General features: G+C 35.7%; 1 protein-coding gene across 3 annotated transcripts in view; it reads left to right on the forward strand.

Moving 5' to 3' along the window:
- Positions 1-16,898: 16,898 nt before the first annotated feature.
- cib (thymosin beta cib) overlaps positions 16,899-22,860 on the forward strand; it is a 152,722-nt gene continuing 146,760 nt past the window's right edge. For 2 of the 3 annotated variants that reach the window (XM_069839007.1, XM_069839009.1), the window contains exon 1: positions 16,899-17,063. The gene's annotated coding sequence lies outside the window, so the exon portion shown is untranslated. The remainder of the gene's footprint in view (positions 17,064-22,860) is intronic. The other variant, XM_069839010.1, reaches the window with a different exon arrangement.

Genomic DNA, 22,860 nt, shown 5'->3' on the forward strand with positions numbered 1-22,860 from the left:
TTTTTGTCCTGCGACAGATTTGTCGCTGGTTCCGACTGTGACTATAGTTCGAAAATCACAACTCTGAGAAATCGCCATTTCAGATCGGTGACTCAGCAATGGCGGCTGATGTACGGTTTTAGAAAAAAGTTTTGTCGCACAAATACTTTATAAGTCCCAGAAAGGAGGCAGTGCTCATGATCAGACATACAACGGAACAAAACTAATTTTATTACCTCAACTAGCCCTTCTCTTGTGAACCAGGTCGCTCGTCTTCTGATCATGCGCATTGTCCCCTTTCTGGGACTTATAAAGTATCTGTGCGACAAAACCTTTTTCTAAAATTGTAGGTGTATGTGACAGTTACAGATAATTATCGTAGATAGGCCTCTAACTTGTTTTTTTTTTCTCAAGAATTTAGTTAAACAGAGAAAAAGATTGTAAATTCAAAACGGGCCTTTTATTCTGAACCCTGAATGAACGAATGCCGTAATGAGTAATCGAAAGAGTTAATGAATGAATGAATTAATGAGTGAATGAATGATTGGAAGCATGGGCAAATAACAACGAAGACTCTGAATGAATTAATTAATTCATTCATTCATTTATTAATGGATGAATGAATTTATGAATGATGAATGGATGAATGAATGAATTTATGAATGAATGATGAATGAACGAATTTATGAATGAATGAATGGATTTATGAATGAATTTATGCATGAATGAATGGATTTATGAATGATGAATGAATGAATTAATGAATTTATGCATGAATGAATGGATTTATGAATAATGAATGGATGAATGAATGAATTAATGGATTTATGAATGGATGAATGAATTTATGAATGAATTTATGAATGGATAATTGAGAGAGTGAATTAATAGAATTTATGAATGAATAAATGGATTTATGAATGGATGAATGAATTTATGAGTGGATAAATGAGAGAGTGAATTAATAGATGAATGATTGAATGAATTTATGAATGGATGAATCAATTTATGAATGAATGAATGAATTTATGCATGAATGAATGGATTTATGAATGATGAATGGATGAATGAATGACTGAATTTATGAATGAATGATGAATGGATGAATTTATGAATGAATGAATGGATTTATGAAGGAATGAATTTATGCATGAATGAGTGGATTTATGAATGGTGAATGAATGAATGAATTTATGAATGAATAAATGGATTTATGAATGGATGAATGAATTTATAAATGAATTTATGAATGGATAAATGAGAGAGTGAATTAATAGAATTTATGAATGAATAAATGGATTTATGAATGGATGAATGAATTTATGAGTGGATAAATGAGAGAGTGAATTAATAGATGAATGAATGAATGAATTAATGAATGATTGATTGAATGAATTTATGAATGGATGAATGAATGAGTGAATTAATGGATGGATGGATGGATGGATGGATGAATGAATGAATTTATTAATGAATTAATTAATGGATTTATGAATGAATGATGAATGAATGGATGACTTAATGAATTTATGAATGAATTAATTAATGGTTGGATGAATGCACTTGTGCAACTGTAACAACTGTAGGCATGACCCACTGAAACGCTCTGGTGATAATCCGTGCACTCACAGAGTAACGTGTCGTGATCAGCAACTGTAAAATCCATCCGGTAGGCATCATTCCAGCGCTATAAATGTCTTCTCTTGCAAATAAGTGCAATATAATTCTATTTTGTGTTTTTTCTGATCCGTCACTGTCTGGAACTTGCATTCATAGGGTGTATGTGAACAAAATCAAATTCACATGACACATTACAGCAAGATCCCGGATTTATGTTCAAAATTCTTGTTGCATGTACAATTCTGGAATATATGCATACTTACAAATGGCTTTTAAAGAATCCGGAGGTTTATTGCCGCCCTCACATAAGCCCGCCATCGTTCCCTATCCTGCGAAAGATTAATCTAGTCCCTACCATCATATCCCACCTCCCTCAAGTCCATTTTAATATTATCTTCCGTGCTATTATTATGTAGATGTGAAACCAGATACGTGTGTAAGAAAGCAAAACTAAGAATAGGAATAGTTGTAGTGAAGATTTCTTTGTTATTTATTTTTAACTTTTAAGAGTTGCAAGAAATTAAACAATATTCGAAACAAAAGTATTATTAATTATCTCGGAATACGAGTATGTTATATTTGAGCAAAAAAAAAAAAAAGAGAGAATGTCGTAACTGGCAAATCACATTATTTACGTTGCTGTGGTTACGCAATTTGCATGCGCAACAAAAATACGTCTCCCCATGCGCAGCTGTCCTGATCGCATAGTCAAACACAAGGATAGATTTTTACATACATCTCACCCTATAAATCACGTGATCCGTTACTTCACACCCAACCGGTCTAGAAGCAGCTGAAGAGCAATATCTGTGGTAGCCATCTCAAATATTCTAATGCACATAATATAATATAGCCGGTGTTATTATTATTTTGTATTTTTCACATAATCGACGAATGTCAATACACGTTCTTTGATATTTTATGGGACGTTAATGTTTTCTTTTATTTCCTCATACCAGCACCACAGACGTTTCACGTATTTGCCACTCGCAGATTTGTCGATAAAATCAAAACCTCTAGTGGGATTACTGTTGATAATAATAATAATAATAATAATAATAATAATAATAATAATTTCAAATACCTGGGAGCAATGATACTCGGGAGGAAATTAAACACAGAATAAATATGGGAAATGCCTGTTATTATTCGGTTGAGAAGCTTTTATCATCCAGACTGCTGCCAAAAAATCTTAAAGTTAGAATTTATAAAGCAGTTATATTACCGGTTGTTCTCTATGGTTGTGAAACTTGGACTCTCACTTTGAGAGGGGAACATAGGTTAAGGGTGTTTGAGAATAAGGTGCTTAGGAAAATATTTCGGGCTAAAAGGGATGAAGTTACAGGAGAATGGAGAAAGTTAGACAACACAGAACTGCACGCATTGTATTCTTCACCTGACATAATTAGGAACATTAAATCCAGACGTTTGAGATGGGCAGGACATGTAGCACGTATGGGCGAATCCAGAAATGCATATAGTGTGTTAGTTGGGAGACCGGAGTGAAAAAGACCTATGGGGAGGCCGAGACGTAGATGGGAGGATAATATTAAAATTGATTTGAGAGAGGTGGGGTATGATGATAGAGAGTGGATTAATTTTGCTCAGGATAGGGACCGATGGCGGGCTTATGTGAGGGCGGCAATGAACCTGCGGGTTCCTCAAAAGCCATTTGTAAGTAAGTAATAATAATAATACTTACTTACTTACTTACTGGCTTTTAAGGAACCCGGAGGTCATTGCCGCCCTCACATAAGCCCGCCATTGGTCCCTATCCTGAGCAATATTAATCCAGTCTCTACCATCATATCCCACCTCCCTCAGATCCATTTTAATATTATCTTCCCACCTACGTCTCGCCCTCCCCAAAGGTCTTTTTCTCTCCGGCCTCCCAACTAACACTCTATATGCATTTCTGGATTCGCCCATACGTGCTACATGTCCTGCCCATCTCAAACGTCTGGATTTTATGTTCCTAATTATGTCAGGTGAAGAATACAATGCGTGCAGCTCTGCGTTGTGCAACTTTCTCCATTCTCCTGTAACTTCATCCCTTTTAGCTCCAAATATTTTCCTAAGAACTTTATTCTCAAACACCCTCAATCTCTGTTCCTCTCTCAAATTGAGAGTCCAAGTTTCACAACCATACAGAACAACCTCTAATATAACTGTTTTATAAATTCTACTTTCAGATTTTTTGACTGCAGACTAGATGACAAAAGCTTCTCAACCGAATAATAACAGGCATTTCTCATATTTCTTCTGCGTTTAATTTCCTTCCAAGTGTCATTTGATTTATGTTTGTTACTGTTGCTCCAAGATATTTGAATTTTTCCACCTCTTCGAAAGATAAATCTCCAATTTTTATAGTTCCATTTCGTACAATATTCTAGTCACGAGACATAATCATATACTTAGTCTTTTCGGGATTTACTTCCAACCCTATCGCTTTACTTGCTTCAACTATAATTTCCGCGTTTTCCCTAATCATTTGTGGATTTTTTCCTAACATCCACGTCATCCGCATAATAATGATAATAATAATAATAATAATAATAATAATAATAATAATAATAATAATAATAATACATAAAATGTAAAATACCAATAATGTGAATTGTGAACAATTTTAATAATGACCTCCCTTGACAAAATTCTTCGTACACCACTGATTATAAAGTACATAAATAACTAATTTTGGACTTATTTTTGTTATATTATAAAGAGGGAGATGTCTGCTAAGAATACCCCTGTATACCGAATGGTATTTTCTAAACTCCGAACGCATTGTGGGTACAAATAGCTTGGGAATTGCTCATTGGCCCCTGAATGCTTGAAGCGTATTAAACCAGCAACATATATGCAGATTTATGTTGACTGGTTGTAGTCTTATTATCTGTGTGTGGGACGTCAATTGCTCCAACATAATAGATCCCAGTGTTTCAGTCCATTGTAGGCCACTCTAAAGAAGAAGAAGAAGATTTCGGTTACCCTTGCCATTCGCATTCCTCCCTTGCTCCATTATGGGCGTGTAATCATATCATCCTCACCGAAGAGCCGCTGTAGATGAAGAGGTTTGTCCAGTGAAACACTGTCGCTTTCGTCCAGAATTTTGAAGGAAAGTAGGCTATGAATTCAGCTTCACACACCCGAGTAAAATCAATGGTCATATTACTTAGTAGATGTTCAATATCAAGAGCAGTGCGCAGGTCCGCGTCTGTGCTGGGGCTCCTCGTGTTGTGGTACCCCCATCGATTTTACAATACTCAATGCCAAGGCCGCTTGCAGTGATGCCACTGCACTATCAGATGCTGAACCACCACTCTGCGGGTGTTTCCAGATCTCTGTAAAATTTATAATGACTTTTACTACGTCATACTACTTTTTACCAATAAAACGGTACGAAAGGACGCCTTTCAACCAATCATGGCTACTTACCGCACAATTTTATCGCTTCCCTAGCATTTGTTTAATTTTATCGCTTCCCTAGCATTTGTTTGTTTTTATCACTACCCTAGCATTTGTTTCTTTGCTTGCCAACATTTCAAACTGTAAATTCTTTACGGTACTATAAAACATGCTTCGCTATCGTAATTTGTTTCCCTCATAGATAGTCGACTGAAAATGGCGGCTCCATTCAAACATTTTGGTGAAGGTAACATTAGAGAAATAGAATTTTAGTAAGTCAATATCTATTTTATTGTAAGTAATTTATTTCTTCTAATCTTTATATACTTTCTCCTGTTTTTATCACCTTCCTACCATTTGTTTGTTTGCCAACATTTCAAACTGCAAATTCTATACGGTACTATAAAACATGTTTTGCGATCGTAACTTGTTTCCCTCATAGATGGTCGACTGAAAATGGCGGCTCCATTCAAACATTTTGGTGAAGGTAACATTAGAGAAATAGAATTTTAGTAAGTCAATATCTATTTTATTGTAAGTAATTTATTTCTTCTAATCTTTATATACTTTCTCCTGTTTTTATCACCTTCCTACCATTTGTTTGTTTGCCAACATTTCAAACTGCAAATTCTATACGGTACTATAAAACATGTTTTGCGATCGTAACTTGTTTCCCTCATAGATGGTCGACTGAAAATGGCGGCTCCATTCAAACATTTTGGTGAAGGTAACATTAGAGAAATAGAATTTTAGTAAGTCAATTAATATCTATTTTATTGTAAGTAATTTATTTCTTCTAATCTTTATATACTTTCTCCTGTTTTATCACCTTCCTACCATTTGTTTCTTTGTTTGCCAACATTTCAAACTGCAAATTCTTTACGGTACTGTAAAACATGCTTTGTGATCGTAACTTGTTTCCCTCATAGATAGTCGACTGAAAATGGCGGCTCTATTCAAATATTTTGGTGAAGGTAACTTTAGAGAAATAGAATTTTAGTAAGTCAATTATTATCTATTTTATTGTAAGTAATTTATTTCTTCTAATCTTTCTATACTTTCTCCTGTTTTTATCACCTTCCTACCATTTGTTTCTTTGTTTGCCCACATTTCAAACTGCAAATTTTTTACGTACTATAAAATATGCTTTGCGATCGTCATTTGTTTACAGCATAGACAGTCAACTGAAAATGGCGGCTCCGTTCAGACGTTTTGTTGAAGCTAACATTAGTGAAATAGAATTTCAGTAAGTCAATTAATATGTTATTGTATTAGAGTACTTTATTTCTTCTAATCTTTATATACTTTCTTCTAATCGTGTAACAGTCAATTAAATTCCACTCGAGTTTTGATTTTCTCTAGATAAATCTAAACCTCTAGCGAGATTACTATTGATGATGATGATGATAATAATAATAATAATAATAATAATAATAATAATCGTTTATATGATCACCATTTCATCACTATTAACATCTTCTTCGTTTTCTTCAAATTCCACAACTAATTCCAAAATAAATTTCATTTTTATTTTATTTAGCAACAATTCCAACACTTCAGGTTATTTAGTATCTCTTAGATAACGATATGGTGATAACAGAATAAGAATTCCATAACAATGATAGAGCTCTGATTGAGGTTCTGGCTGATATGTACAATAGTGGCATAAAAAAACTGGACCGACCCTTGTAGCTGATTTCAAAGCCTTGTTCACTCCAGAGCACGATAGACTGGTAACTAAGACTTTCGTGGTTCTAATCCTGCCTGGGAAGGAAACTCTATTTTGTTCCTTATTCAAATTTATTCCCAATACTTTTCGATTGCAGCGATATTATACTACTTAATTAACTTATTATTCCCAGAACATGAATTTTACCAGCAATCGAAAGGTTTTGGGAATAAATTTGAATAAGGAACAAAAAAAAAGTTTCCTTCCGAGGCAGGATTCGAACCACGAAAGTCTTAGTTACCAGTCTATCGTGCTATGGAGTGAACAAGGCTCTGAAATCAGCTACAAGGGTCGGTCTGGGTTTTTTTTGTCATTACTGTACATCTATTACCAGGCAGTACATCTCACTTGATGATATGTGTCAGAGAAAGAACAATTGTTTGTATAGGCCTACATTTGAAATGTGATTAATGTAATATGTAACTAGTCAGCGATGTACAGAGTGATTTATATACAACTAACACATTTCTTTCTTTCCTTATTTCAAAACGAATGATGCTATCTACAATTTGTTGTACCTCAAATGTAGAGTATCTTTGGGAGATTACTAACCTCTATAGCAAATGTTGAAAATTCTTTATTTATTCGGCTGGGAACTCACTTAATGACCAGTTTTTAACGTCAAATTAAGCAGGAGTTTTGATTCCCTGTCACGAGATGCTCAGATGTTTATTCTTTACTCCTTATTGTTGGCAGCTGTTTTCGACATTTTGTTTTAGTCACTGAAAATGCAGTACACATTAAATCAACGGCTCTTCCTTGTGAAGCAATACTGGATTACGAATTCAATTACAGCTACTCAAAGGGCATACCAGAGAGAATTTGGTGTTCGTAATCCCCTCCAAAGAAACACAATACTGGGATTTGTAAACAAATTGGAAACAACTGGATCTCTAAAAGAATATGACAAATATACAGAATAAAAAATAAACATCTGCGCATCTCGTGACAGGGAATCAAAACTTCTCTTTAATTTGACGTTAAAAACTGGTCATTAAGTGAATTTCCAGCCGAATAAATAAAGAATTTTCAACATTTGCTATAGAGGTTAGTAATCTCCCAAAGGTACTCTACATTTGAGGTATAATAAATTGTGGCTAGCATCATTCGTTTTGAAATAAAGAAAGAAGGAAATGTGTCAGTTCTATATAAATCACTCTGTAATATTTAGTATTTATTTAGTATTTATTTATTTAACCTGGTAGAGATAAGGCCGTCAGGCCTTCTCTGCCCCTCTACCAGGGGATGTATACAATGGAGAGGATAAGGAATTGGCCACCCTAACCCATTATCTCCTGGCTTAGTTACCTCATGAGTCATGCGTTATTTATGAGGTTCAGACCTGTCTTCGGACAGATGACTAAACATCCACAGCAACAAGAATGATAGGGGAAATTAAAATGTTAACAGAAAATGTCTCACTCAGCCTACTGTCACGAACTCCGACTCTTTGGCTGGGAGACTGCTTGACTGACCTACAGATGGGTCTTGCATAAGTTTTCATAGCCATATGACCTCATTTACATTAGTCATTTTGTATTCTGCCTCCTGTGTGTTGCTGTAGCTTATGTGCTGTTCCCACTTCTAAAGTTCGTCTTGAGAGTGGATTGTAACTCTTGCATATGGTGATTGTAATCCTTCGTCTGTATGGATGACGGCAGTTCTATTGTATCGCATTCAGACGTCTGCGAGTACAGTCCCGTATGAATGCCACATATTCCTAGTAGCCAGTGGCGTAGCGTCAATGTAAGCTAAAAAGCTAAGCTTCCCCAGTTAATAATAATTTCATAATAAACCTGCAGTCTATGGAAAAAATTATGTATTAATTTTAATAGAATTTATATTTAAGCGTTAAATATTGTGATGCGGCAGCCGTGGATGACTTGCGATGCAGCAGTAAACAAGAAGCCTGCACACACCAGCTTCCAAGCAGATTGGTTTCTTTCACTCATTCTTCTGTGTAACCCACCCTGCAGATTTTCCACCCTTTCTAACTACCTGGTCGCAAGGGTAACAAGAAGCTAGCTTTTACATTGAAAATAAGTAGTTTCCGAGTTATCCCTTTTCGTCAGTTGTGTTCAGTTGAAGTGTTAGTGTGCATTGTGGCTGATATAATAAATAATGAGTTAAATAACAGTTCCTGACACCAATTTACTTGAATTTTTTAGGACAATTCCATTATCAAGACTGACTTACGAACAAAAGTGTGATCTAAAAAACGAATGACCGACTCGCTTGCTGTCAATGAAGGACACAACCAAAAGACAGATGCATACTTACGTAATGATATTAATACTGTATCTATTGATCGTTAATATTGTGGTTTCTCTAAATATGACAGGGTGTTAGCTAATGTTATACGTATACGTGTCTATTTGTTAGAGATATGTGTAAACCGTGAAATCATCTTTTACTACGTAACATTTGAGGTCATGCCTTATTGGTGTTACTTACGAGGTTCCGACCAATCTTCGACTGCTGACTTGCCATCGACTACTATTTATTTTAAGACTATCTTTGTAATACGTTTTCTCATATTGCATGAAAGACAACTTGAATTAGCTTCCCCTGCTCAAGATTTCATGCTACGCCACTGCTAGTAGCGAAGACAAAGCTGTTCCTGTACAAGCCATGCGTGCAATTGTAATTATTTACTGAACTTCCATTTACAACTACAGAGACCATTCAAAGAAATAAGACAGTGATTCTGAGGTATATACACGAATCGAGCCTATATTTCTTCAGTCCGAAATCGTCAGCTGACGGACCTAGCTGTTGTTGCGCCTACATAGTAATTTATTTTTTTATTGGGTTATTTTACGACGCGGTATCAATATCTAGGTTATTTAGCGTCTGAATGAAACGAAGGTGATAATGCAGGTGAAATGAGTCCGGGGCCCAGCACCGAAAGTTACCCAGCATTTGCTCGTATTGGGTTGAGGGAAAACCCCGGAAAAAACCTCAACCAGATAACTTGCCCCAACCGGGATTCGAACCCGGGCCACCTGCCAAGGTGCAGTTTATGTTTTGGTGGAGATGGATTACATTTATATTTATTATTGTGTATGTGTATGTACAGACGTGGACAAATTATTAACAAAATTGACGAATTTTATGATAATTCTATTTACAAAATTTGACTTTTCAGTTTAGACTACAATTGACAATTTTGCATATTTCTGTCATTACAGTAGACAGAAGTATGCAAAATTTAAACTGCAGTTTAAATTGAAGAGCTTAATTTTGTAAACATATATAATAAAAATCTTCAATTTTGTTAATAATTTGTAAATTAGCAAAAATGTCAACTACAGTCTAAATTTAAGAGTCAAATTTTGTAAAACTGCAAAATAAAAATCTTCAATTTTGCTAATAATTTGGAAATATCCAAAATGTCAACTGTATTCCAAATTGAAGAATGGAATTTTGTAAAAATATATAATAAAAACCTTCAGTTTTGCTAATAATTTGTAAATATGCAAAAAATATCAAATGTAGTCAAAATTGAAGAGTCAAATTTTCTAAAAATATACAATACAAATCTTCAATTTTGCTAATAATTTGGAAATACACAAAAATGTTAACTGTAGTCTAAATTGAAGAATCATATTTTGTAAAAATATATAATAAAAATCTTCAATTTTGCTAATAATTTGTCCACGTCTGTATTTATTCATACTGCAATGGGTATATACCCGGTGGCAGTGGTAACTAATTACACTCAATAATGACAAAAATAAACTTGTTAATTAAAAATACACTTAATAATAATACCAATAATTAATACTAACAATAATTTATAATAATAATAATAATAATAATAATAATAATAATAATAATAATAATAATAATAGGGAATATCCTAAATTAAATGAAGCACTATCACTTAAAATAACATTTAAAATAAATCTAATTTTTATCTTAAATCTAAGTTCGAACTAAAACCCACGAGTATGATATGTCCATATCTGCACAAGTACCTTTCTACATTACACTCATTTCGCTGTAAACTCACTCACTGCACTGGAACTACGACACATTTCACTGATTCTATCCTTATTTCACTAACACTTCAAAAACATTTCACTGTTCAAATACTTTGCACTGCCACTATAAACTATAAAGCTTCCCTGACAGGAACACGTTTCACTGACACAACACACTTCACTGACACAACATAATTCTTCACTGATACAACACACTTCACTGACACAACATAATTCTTCACTGATACAACACACTTCACTGACACAACATAATTCTTCACTGATACAACTCTTCAATAACAAAATATCATTTACACCCTTTACATACTGTGTATAATTATCGTCTATTAGTAAAGTCCTTAAGCCTATTTTTAAATACCTTTTTGGTTGTTGGATTATTATTTGAAATTTTGTTATGAAATTGGATTTAATTGTAATTTTTTGTAGATTTTAATGGTGATTTTGGCTTTCGCGGTCAGACGCGCTGACCGTTACTCCACAGATGTGGACGATAGTAATTTATTCATGGTGTTTTGCCCAAGGGTAGGCCTTTCACTGCAAACCCAGCATTGTCCAATCTTTCCTATTCCAATTCCTAACCCATATAAAACATCTCCTCCCCTTTTCTCTGAAAAAAAAACCCTTATCCAAACTCTTATAATGCCGTTATTTGGTTACTGCGATGTTTTATTAACTGATAAATAATTAACCATAAGGCTATAGCATGTCCATAAAATGTGCATTACATTTATATGCAACATTCGAAAATACGACCATATTTCACTATACTTCGAACAGCTGTCGTGGCCCCGACTTCAGAAACGCAGAGAACTACATTCACTCTCGCTGCTGTATCGAATCTTGCACACTTCTTGTCCATCTTATCTGTCAATTCGGTTTCAGAATCTCTCATCTCTTCACAACTTTGGCACCCAGTCTCAACAAGAAACTATTATTCTTATACCTAAGCACAGGACATGCTGTTATTCTCAGTCTTTCACAATCTACACCTCTCGAATCTGGAATCTTCTTCCGCCGATATTAGAACCTGTCGGACGGTATCGTCTTTCTTCCCACCACAATCTGAACACACGCTCTCGCCATGAAATAATACTAACAATACCATCCCATCGCACCTCCTCATACTCATCCTCTTTCACAATAGCCCTGCCAAGACTCTGGAATTCGCTACCTGTAGCATCAGGGACTGTCGAAATAAAATTGAATTCAAACGCAAACTTACTAGGCACTTGGTCAGTAATTGAGACTCGTTCAGACATGGTTTCTTGTAAATAGTTCTTTTAATCTACCACAAAATATCTCAATATCCGGTAATTTCATCACTATAGAATTTTGTTATTGTAGGTTTAATTTGTAATTTAGTAAATACAAAAATATTCTTTGTTCTTAACTTCTATGATAAAATGTCTAGCTTTCATTAATCAGATATTCTTGTCGTACTTTAATTTTTATTGTAATTGTAATTGTAAATTTAATATTAATTGTAATCTTATTGTTCATGTTATAGTTGTAATCCCCTGGTAGAGGGGCAGAGAAGGCCTGACGGCCTTATCTCTACCAGGTTAAATAAATCTAATCTAATCTAATCTAATCTTTCAAAATTAAAATGCACAATTACCTAATTCAACAGGCATAGTAATTTACATTCCCTCTTAAATGTAATACTCGTAAGGTGCGTGCATTTCCAGAACGTTGTAAGTGCCAATTTGTAAAGTTTACAGTGGGAGCAAAAATAGTTTTATGCAGTACATACAACGTTGTGACTTGCACAACCTGAAAGTGCACTACTTTATTACTTGGAGCAGCACTTTCTTCATTACCTTTCGTAATATTGTCAAACAGGGCACCTACAACTGATACATGTGAAAAAATAGATACTCCCGGTTTCGGCACTTACAACGTTATGGAAATGCACGCTTCATTAATAATTTGAGTTTTTTTTTCAGACTAGTTTAATGAATTGATTTTCTCCTCATATGTTGAACAGTGATTATATATAAATATCTAAATAATTTTATTTTTACTTCATAAATGGTAGTCATAAGTAATTATCTTTACATTTCTAATACATTCAGATTAACTGGTAAACCTAACTTACATAAGTTTCAATAACAGTATTTCACATTATTATTATTATTATTATTATTATTATTATTATTATTAATTATTAAATTACTCTCCACTTTCTACGGTGTTTAGGTAAAAGAGCTTAACTCACTTTTTTTAAATGTAACTTTTTTTACTCTAAATAGTGTAGGAAATAGTTAAACTTTTGTTACAAAACGTGAAGATATGTTTTTGGCAATTATGTTTACATCCCTTCATATAAAGTAACTAATAGTAATGTGTTAAAATTTAATTATAGCTGCCTAATTTTTTTTTTATTTTGTGGGATAAGCCCTTTTACCTGAACACCATCGATATGATCCATGTATCTTAATGTCTATCGTCTGATATCTTCTTCAGCTGAAAGTTAGAATTTATAAAACAGTTATATTACCGGTTGTTCTGTATGGTTGTAAAACTTGGACTCTCGCTTTGAGAGAGGAACAGAGGTTAAGGGTGTTTGAGAATAAGGTTCTTAGGAAAATATTTAAGGCTAAGAGGGATGAAGTTACAGGAGAATGGAGAAAGTTACACAGCACAGAACTGCACGCATTGTATTCTTCACCTGACATAATTAAGAACATTAAATCCAGACGTTTGAGATGGGCAGGGCATGTAGCACGTATGAGCGAATCCATAAATGCATATAGACTGTTAGTTGGGAGGCCGGAGGAAAAAATATCTTTGGGGAAACCGAGAGGTAGATGGGAGGATAATATTAAAATGGATTTGAGGGAGGTGGGGTATGATGGTAGAGACTGGATTTAATCTTGCTCAGGATAGGGACCCATTGCGGGCTTATGTCACCTCCGGGTTCCTTAAAAGCCATAAGTAAGTATACAGTAAGTATTATATGCAATAAATAAATAAATAAATATTTCGTTGCTAGGGAAACGTGAACAGCATTATTATTGTGATTATATGAAGATCTGTGTACCTCTTTGTTTTATGTAAGATTTTAGCTTTATTTAGTTAAAAATACAGTCTTTGGCAACGGGTCTTTCACGTTTCGATGTAGACTGCCATGCCTATTACGATGGCGGAAATGCGCAAGACTTCTTCTATTCACTGGAAGTAAGGGTAGCAGAAGCAATACGAGATCATTTCTTGGAAGCAGAATGGATAAATAACACAAGTCCACATACTTTTGCAGCAGGGTGTACAATGACAGATGGTAGTAACCCAGTGAGTCACAGGCAATCACCGCTTGGAGGCGCATAGCATTAAAATAGAGAAGAAAGCATTTCATTATAATTACCGGCAGGTCTAGTCACTTTTAGTTTCTCATTGAGCGGTGCGCGTACGAAGTATTACCAAGGTGTGACTTTTTTTTTTTTCACGAAATTTTTTTTACCGAAAACTGGCAGCATGACTGCAAGGAATTCTTCTCTTGTGCGGATTTTGTTTGTATTCAGAATTCACGAGTTGGTTTAACGGAGAAGATTGCTTGTAAAATCAAAGAATGTGGTGCAATTATTCTCAGCGGCGTATTTTGACGTAGGCAGACTAAATAGATGCCTATGGCTGCAGATTTAAGGCGGCTGCTTTTATGTTGAGATTATTATTATTATTATTATTATTATTATTATTATTATTATTATTATTATTATTATTATTATTATTATCATCATCATTATTATTATTATTATTATTATTATTATTATTATCATCATTATTATTATTATTATTATTATTATTATTATTATTATTATTATTATTGTATTGAGAAACAAATATTAGGGCTAAATTAAGTTACCAACACGCTAATTAATTGTTTGTAGTCTAGTGTTAAGAACTGTTGTTTTTTTTTTGGTCAACTCTCAACTGTCCGAAAACAGATCTGAACCCTTATAAGTGGTACCAACAATGTATTGTATTCATTTACATTCCATGGTATTCGTACGTCTCTTCACAGCTAGAATATGGAACATGTAAAAAAAAATCTTATAGTACTATAAATTCTTAATTATAGTCACAGTCTAGTTGAAATATATACAGAAGAGTTTTACAATATAGTCTACTAGTACAACACAATTAGTATGAGTACTTAATACAACACAGAAATATTCATGAAGGTTTGTTGTATGTCATAAATTCACGTACAGTATAGAAGCGCGAGGAATTAGGTAGCCTACTTCTTTAATTTGGCCCTAAGTAATCTTGTGCTTTGAGTTTGATTTTTTATATCCATAGGGAGGATATTCATGGGGGAAGATATTTTCTCATGAAATTTCGGCCAGTGTATGGGACCGGTGCCCACCCAGCATCGTGATTCACTTGGGGAGCTACGATAGGTAGCGAAATCCGGTTGCGAATACCAGCTATAACGGCTGGGGGGATCATCGTGCTAACCACACGATACCTCCATTCTGGTTGGATGATCGTCCACCTCTGCTTCGGCATGTGGGCGTGAGGCCAGCAGCCGGGCTGGTCGGTCTAGGCCCTTCACGGGCTGTAGCGCCACGGATTATTATTATAGGGAGACTATTAAAAATTTTACTGCCATACAACGCACTATTTTTTGATAGCACGATAGATTTGCCTATGGAGTATGAAAGTCATTTTTTGACGCGCATTAAATGCAATGAACTGTTGAATTAGTTACAAAGTTTTCACGATTACATACGAGGAAGATTTTAATGAAAAAATGTACAGACAAGCCATGGGCTTTATTTGTAATTTTTTTTAAATGGTCCTCCACGAATCCCTAGTTTGGCACCTACTATTATTCTAATTACTCTTTTTTGTAGTAGAAATATACTATAACTATCTGAAGAATTTCCGCAGAATATTATTCCAAAACTCATTACCGAGTGGAAGTATACAAAGTATATTGTTTTTAAGGTATTTATATTTACTATCTTTTGCATAGATCTAATAGCAAAACAAGCTGAATTTAGTTTGGGGGTAATTTCTTTAATACGATTTTTCCAATTTAACACATTATCGATTTTTTAGCCAAGCAATTTGGTTGTTGTTTCTATTAGGGCCTTACTTACTTACTTACTTACTTACTTACTTACTTACTTACTTACTTACTTACTTTTAAGGAACCCGGAGGTTCATTGCCGCACTCACATAAGCCCTCCATTGGTCCCTATCCATTAATCCATTCTCTATCATCATATCCCACCTCCCTCAAATCCATTTTAATATTATCTTCCCATCTACGTCTCGGCCTCCCTAAAGGTCTTTTTCCCCTCCGGCCTCCCAACTAACACTCTATATGCATTTCTGGATTCGCCCATACGTGCTACATGCCCTGCCCATCTCAAACGTCTGGATTTAATTAAGGTCTTATTAATAATAATTATTGCGCTTGGTATTTGCGGGGTTGAATTTGGGCAGGATTTAAATTGGTTTACGTTAGTTTTGTTACAATTTAATGCTAATTTATTGGCTGGTTCATGGTACAACTAAGCCAGGAGATAAAGGGAAGTGTGGCCAGTTTCTTTCCCCCTCCATTGCATACATCGCCGATTAGCGGCACTTATAATATAAGGCTGGTTCATGGTACAACTAAGCCAGGAGATAAAGGGAAGTGTGGCCAGTTTCTTTCCCCCTCCATTGCATACATCGCCGATTAGCGGCACTTATAATATAAGGCTGGTTCATGGTACAACTAAGCCAGGAGATAAAGGGAAGTGTGGCCAGTTTCTTTCCCCCTCCATTGCATACATCGCCGATTAGCGGCACTTATAATATAAGGTTACGGACTCTAAACACGTAAAATTGATTATAAGCTCTAAAAGTGGTAGCACGTAATGAGTCACACGTGGTAAAATTCCTCTCATTCATTATATTTAAACTACCCGCCATGTTATGTCAACTGAGTTCGCTGCAAGGATAGGCAAAATAAGTGAATATTTTATGTCAGTAAAGAGTTCGCGTCTTATTTGTCCATTCATTAGCTGCATATAATATTTTCCGGATTGCATTGAATTGTGTACAATTTTGGTATAGACTCTGCCGCTCCACATATACGACTTCCTTGCTCACAGCCCCTACTATGATTCACCACCACAACCGGCCGGCGTGGCGCGGCAGTCGCTCATTATTTCTTCGGCGTCCGCGGGCCCTCTTTCAGTCGGCGAGTGTCAGTGCACCGGAGGACTTGAGTGTGTGTGATAGAGTCTGCGCACGTGAGCGTTCTAATCCCGCCACGTTTTCAATTCGCCGGGAGAGTGAGATCTCGTCTCTTTTTTTACTCTCAGGTTAGTGAAAATGCTTTGTATTATCTTCTAAATTTTGTTAAATTGTGCCTGTTTTCTCCTTTGCAGTATAAATTGAAAGATTAAGACGTTTATTGTAAGACTTTGTGTTTTAGGGTGTGGTTTTTGTTTTCTTTGGGAAGAATAATGTAGCTGAACGCAAATAATTTTCATATCCTTATATATATATTTTTTTATCATTGTTGATCGTGTTGCTTTTTCATTTGGTTTAGCACGAGTCTCATTAATGTGGCCAATTTTTCAGACTTAACAATTTACATACAGACAGGAGCACCTGGTTGAAGCTTTGTTCTCAGAAGTGAATTAAATATAGCGGTGCATGTAATTATGTCCATCATCGTGTTATTTACGGCGCACTTTTTCGAAATAACTACCCATTTTTTGTGTGAGACTGATATTTCTTGATCGAAATGACTGGTTTGCCATCATAAGGCCACACATTGCGAAAGGAAGTACTGGAGTCGTCTGTAGGCCACACTTTCACGATTGTTGTGAGGTTACACCTAATGTGATTCTTGCCTATTGATTAATACATTCATTGTGGAAGCCGGTATTCGTCGAAAGTTTCCGTGTTGCTCCCAATCGTGAGAGATATAAGAGATGGGCCCTTTTCGAACTGATAGAGGACATTGTTGGCAGAACGCATTAATTCTTCTTTCTCCACAAAAGCATCGACTCTTTATACAAAGAGGGTTGCGTGTTTCGACAGGCACACCATATAAAGGAAGAGAGAATTTCTATATCGATTGAGTCCACGTTAATTTAAACGCAGAGTTACTCAGTAAGCATTGTTTTGTGTGAAAATATTTCCGAAGCATGGATTCCGTATGTACGTGTGAAGATTTTTAATTTTCAAAACATTTTATGACTGCTTGCAGATAATTATAGAGTTAAAAGTATTATTCCTTAATAAGTGGGACGTCGGTTCTTTACTCCTGGGAAGAGATGTTAATTTGACACGAGGATGAGTGGATATCGGAGTCGTTGGCAACAAGAAAAATTTCACTACCACCACCACCCGGGATTGAACCCAGGGACTTCAGTCCGTAGCCAGTTATACCAACTGAACTACCCGGTTGTTCGTTATTCTACTAGCATGGAAATGTGATTAATTTCCAAGAAGTAATAGACATTTGTTAATTAACTTCTCTTTGTTATGCTTAACGAGACCTAATGCTAATTCAGCTCTCCCACGCATACTACAGCCTAGCTGTTAACTCCTCCTCACCAAAGGATCTGTTGTTCAGTCTGCGGTAAAATGCGTACAGGAGAACGTTAATATAGATTTTTTTTTACAATATTTAGTTTCTCTTTCTTTTCGTAATATGAAATTATATTAGTCTAGCATTGTTTTATTATCTTCATATTTAATAGACTCGTAAACTATATCGGTAGTGTAAGCGAGAAATATTTCCCAACAATAATGAAGTAATATCAGTCCAGACTTGAGGAAAGACAAGATAGGGCTCTAAAACGGCTATTAGATGATTGAGTCTAGGACGGATCAACCAATGATTATAATACATGTACCGTGAGTGATATGGTGCTGGTCAGGGGCGTACGCAAGGGTGGGGTTACCGGGTTTGACAACCCCCCTTGAACTTAAAAACATTATACAGTAGAACCTCTATTATCCGTGGTAATGAAGGTGGTGGACTGAACGGTTAATCGAAAAATCGGATAATCCGCACCATAAAATATTTTCGTAAATTGATTCGTAAGTTCCTCCTGGTCTTGAAGTTCACTAATTTAAATTCGGTTGCCAACGACGTGTTTTTAAGGGGCAGAGAAACATTTTGTAATGGGTGTTAGCGGAAAGGTAGGATCAGTAGAGTTCTCATGTTGTAGATTTACATACTCTATACACTTTATCCTTGATTTTTATTAAATCGCGCACAGTTGTAACATCAGTCTCGTATTCTGATGCGAGATGAGCCACAGTTTCTCTTCCCCCAAACCACTAAATTATTTGCACTTTTTTCGATACTTAGCACAACACGTTTTCTTTCGACACTTACGGAATAATTTCATATATGAGTTGTACAGTACGGCAACTCGAACAGTATACCAAATTGTGTAAGTGTAAAGGCTTGTAATAACACTCCTTAGAAAAAAATACGTACTAATATAATGTACAGGGTACTTCAGATGTTTCTGCAGAAAGAAAAAGAGAGAAAGACAGTCGGATAATCCGCCAATCTGTTAATTGGGTGACTGATAATCGGGGTTATACTGTATATCTAGATTTGAGTATTTTTTTATCCATAATCGTTTTCTCTTCTTCAATTTTTCACTGTCAGAGTAACGAAATCTACATCGACATAAGGCATAGTCCTCCTACTCTAATATAATCCCTGTGGTTGGTGTTGCGCACATTCGAATTATAACAATACTCCCTTTATTACAGAGAGACCTACCGCCTAGTACCGACCTTGTAATAAAATGAAGCCGACAAAATATAAAATTTAACTTGTTTGTTAAAAATAGGTTGACTGTGGAAAAATAAAGTTTTAAAGATTTTATAAAATTATTCATGAATATGTTACATTAGAACATAGTAGCGCAGCTGGTATAGCGCTGGCCTTCTGTACCCGAAGTTGCGGGTTCGATCCCGGCCCAAGTTGATGGCATTTAAGTGTGCTTAAATGCGACAGGCTCATGTCCATAGATTTAGTGGCATGTAAAAGAACTCCTGCGGGACAAAATTCCGGCACACCGGCGATGCTGATATAACCTCGGCAGTTGCGAGCGTCGTTAAATAAACCCTAATTTAAGAACATAGTATAATATTAATAAATATGCCGTAATATAATAATAATAATAATAATAATAATAAAGGTAATAATAATCAACGTAAATTGTGAATAATTTTAATGCCCCCCCTTGACAAAATTTTTCGTACGCCAATAGTAGTGGTGATGGTGGTGGTGGTGGAGTAGTAATTAACTGAAGAACTGCCCGCATGCAATCTTTAAGACATATCAAGCCCGATAATTGAGCTCAGTACAGATTAAAAAAATTCGTCGCAGTTTCAGTTTGTAGCTGCGTAATAGTCAGTAGACTATAAGTGGCAATAATTTTCGTGTTTCTCCAGACATCCAGTACCCAGCAACAAACGTCATACACGAGTGGAAATACTTCTCCGTGGCGTCTTTGTAAGGGCATGTGAGTCACCGCATATTAGGCTACGTACGTATGTTGTTTGTATGGCGCACGAATGAGGCAGAACAAAGTTTGCACAGGAAGCAGGTGATATGGATGATAAAGGAAGGAAGCACCTGTCGTAAGCTGCAACAGTCTTAAGGATAACGGTATTTTTCCCCCCTTGTTCAGAGGTGAAGGAAGAGCATTCCTGAACTTATTTCCTTAAATTGTGTGTATTTTTTTCTTAATTATACGAGGTCGACCTGGTTGGCGAGTTGGTATAGCGCTGGCCTTCTATGCCCAAGGTTGCGGGTTCGATCCCGGGCCAGGTCGATGGCTTAAATGCGACAGGCTCATGTCAGTAGATTTACTGGCATGTAAAATAACTCCTGCGAGACAAAATTCCGGCACATCCGGCGATGCTGATATAACCTCTGCAGTTGCGAGCGTCGTTAAATAAAACATAACATTTAATTATACGAATTTCTATTTACAGATCTTGTTTTGAAATAATACAAATAATAATTCAGTTCTGAACCAGTAAAGGTTGGTTCAACTTTTCTTTTAACTTTTACGTATTCAAGCAATATCTGCAAAAGTCAATGAAACGCATTCAATTGAGCATGCTTTTTCCAATAAAAATGAGAGCGCATGCAGCAATTGAAAGCCATCTGCGTTATTTCGTTCAACAGCAGCATGTAGCGAGCAGCTGATTGGTTTAGGTGGCCGTGAATAAACTAAAAATTGTTTTGTTTGATGATGGTGGAGCTTCAAGCTGAAAATGGCGGCAATTACTATTAGCTTTATTGAAAATTATCGCGATTACAAGTGCCTATGGAGTGTTTAACCACAATTTGAAGAATAAAGTAGGTCTATATATTGGGTTGAAATTTAATATTTATTAATTCATATTATATGCTTAGTGACTATAAGGTTCAACACGGCGCACCATGTAGACACAAAATCTGCATGCATCTTAATTTAACGTTCGTTTTCAACGTGATTCTTTCAATATTTCCACCAGATTGCATAGGTAAACGCATGGGAAATTGAATCGTTTATTTCGTTATCAATTTATCAAAATCAATTCAGCATTAGGGTGTTAATATCGGCACAATACCAAACAATATGCAGTGTATTTGTAGATAACATTTTATACAAATGAAGTGCAAAATACAGTCGATACAATTTCACACAGCAAATTTCAGAAAATGCGGAGAAAATTACCTCTGTTACTTGACATTACATTAGACGGCAACATTATGTTGGTAACATTGAAGCTTCGAAGATGTATTTTGCTAACAATGCAGCTTGAAAGATGCGAGATTCATTGTTACGTCACTTAGCACGAGACAGTTGAACAGTGAACCGTGCGTAGATTATATAGGGTAGATTAATTGCATTTGTGACTTGATTCGTCTTGTGTGGTGGTGTAGGCGTTTGGAATTGTTTACCACTTGCCGCATTCCAGTATATTGAATCACTGATTATCCACGTACAAATTCATCATTTGCATTAATAATATCAATACGAACACTGCTGTTTGTTGAGACCTGTGAAATTTGCGCACGCATGCGCAGTGACTGTCATGGTATTACATTCATAACGTACGCCATGCCATGGAGGAGCCATTCTCAATTACATTTTTTTTTCGACTTTTTTTTTACTAACTTCGTTTACTTTAGTCGATATCATAATGTATTTGAACTAAATTTGATTGCAGGCCTACAAGGGAAATATGTAAGATACATTCTGTGACATATTTGATAGAAGGAATAAAGAGTGAATGGAATGACCATGTATCCAGGATGTCTGCTGAAAGAACTTTACGCAGAGACATTATTCTAAGATGAAAAAGAAGCCTAAAATAAAATGGAAATATTCGATTGGCGATTAGGGACGTCTCGATTCAACTCAATAGGCAATTAAGCCTATATGGAAAGAGAAGAAGAAGAAAATCTGAACAGTGTTAGTTTGTGCACGACAGTAAGAAGGAGCAGTGAAGCAATTGCTAGGGAGAAGTTAGTTATGAACTAAATACAACTAATGTAAAATATGAGTACCGATACTGCACTTCAATTTTTGTGTGGAATGGGGGTGGGTAGGATAGCGGGCACGGGTTTCCTGGGGTTGGCACTACCCTACTCTGACTGGCGCTACCCATACACTTCATTCATTCATTTATTTATTTTATTCCATAGATCATTACATGAGCAATGAAGCTTTAAGATGTGAAAAAAGTCAAAATTGTACAATATTACAATTACAATTTTTACAAATTTTTATAGTTTTACAATTTAGTAATTTTCTACAATTTTTACAATATTTTGGCGAGATGTAGTGAGATGAGGTGAGATCCGAGGATTCGCCAAAATATTACCCGGCATTTGCCTTTTGGTTGGGGAAAACCTCGGAAAAACCCAACCAGGTAATCAAATCAAAGGGGTTGATGCCAAGGACTCGCCATAGACCATCCGGCTTCAGTCCCATGGCTGTGGAAAACCTCGGAAGAAACCAAAGTCCAAAGGGGGATCCAACCCAAGCCCGAACGCAGCTCCGGATCAGCAGCTCAGCGAGTCTGCCGACTGAACTACATCGATGGCTCTACTAAAAGTATACAATACATAGCCAATCA

The sequence above is a fragment of the Periplaneta americana genome, chromosome 11 (genome assembly GCF_040183065.1).
Source record: "Periplaneta americana isolate PAMFEO1 chromosome 11, P.americana_PAMFEO1_priV1, whole genome shotgun sequence".
Classification (NCBI taxonomy): Eukaryota; Metazoa; Arthropoda; class Insecta; order Blattodea; family Blattidae; genus Periplaneta; species Periplaneta americana.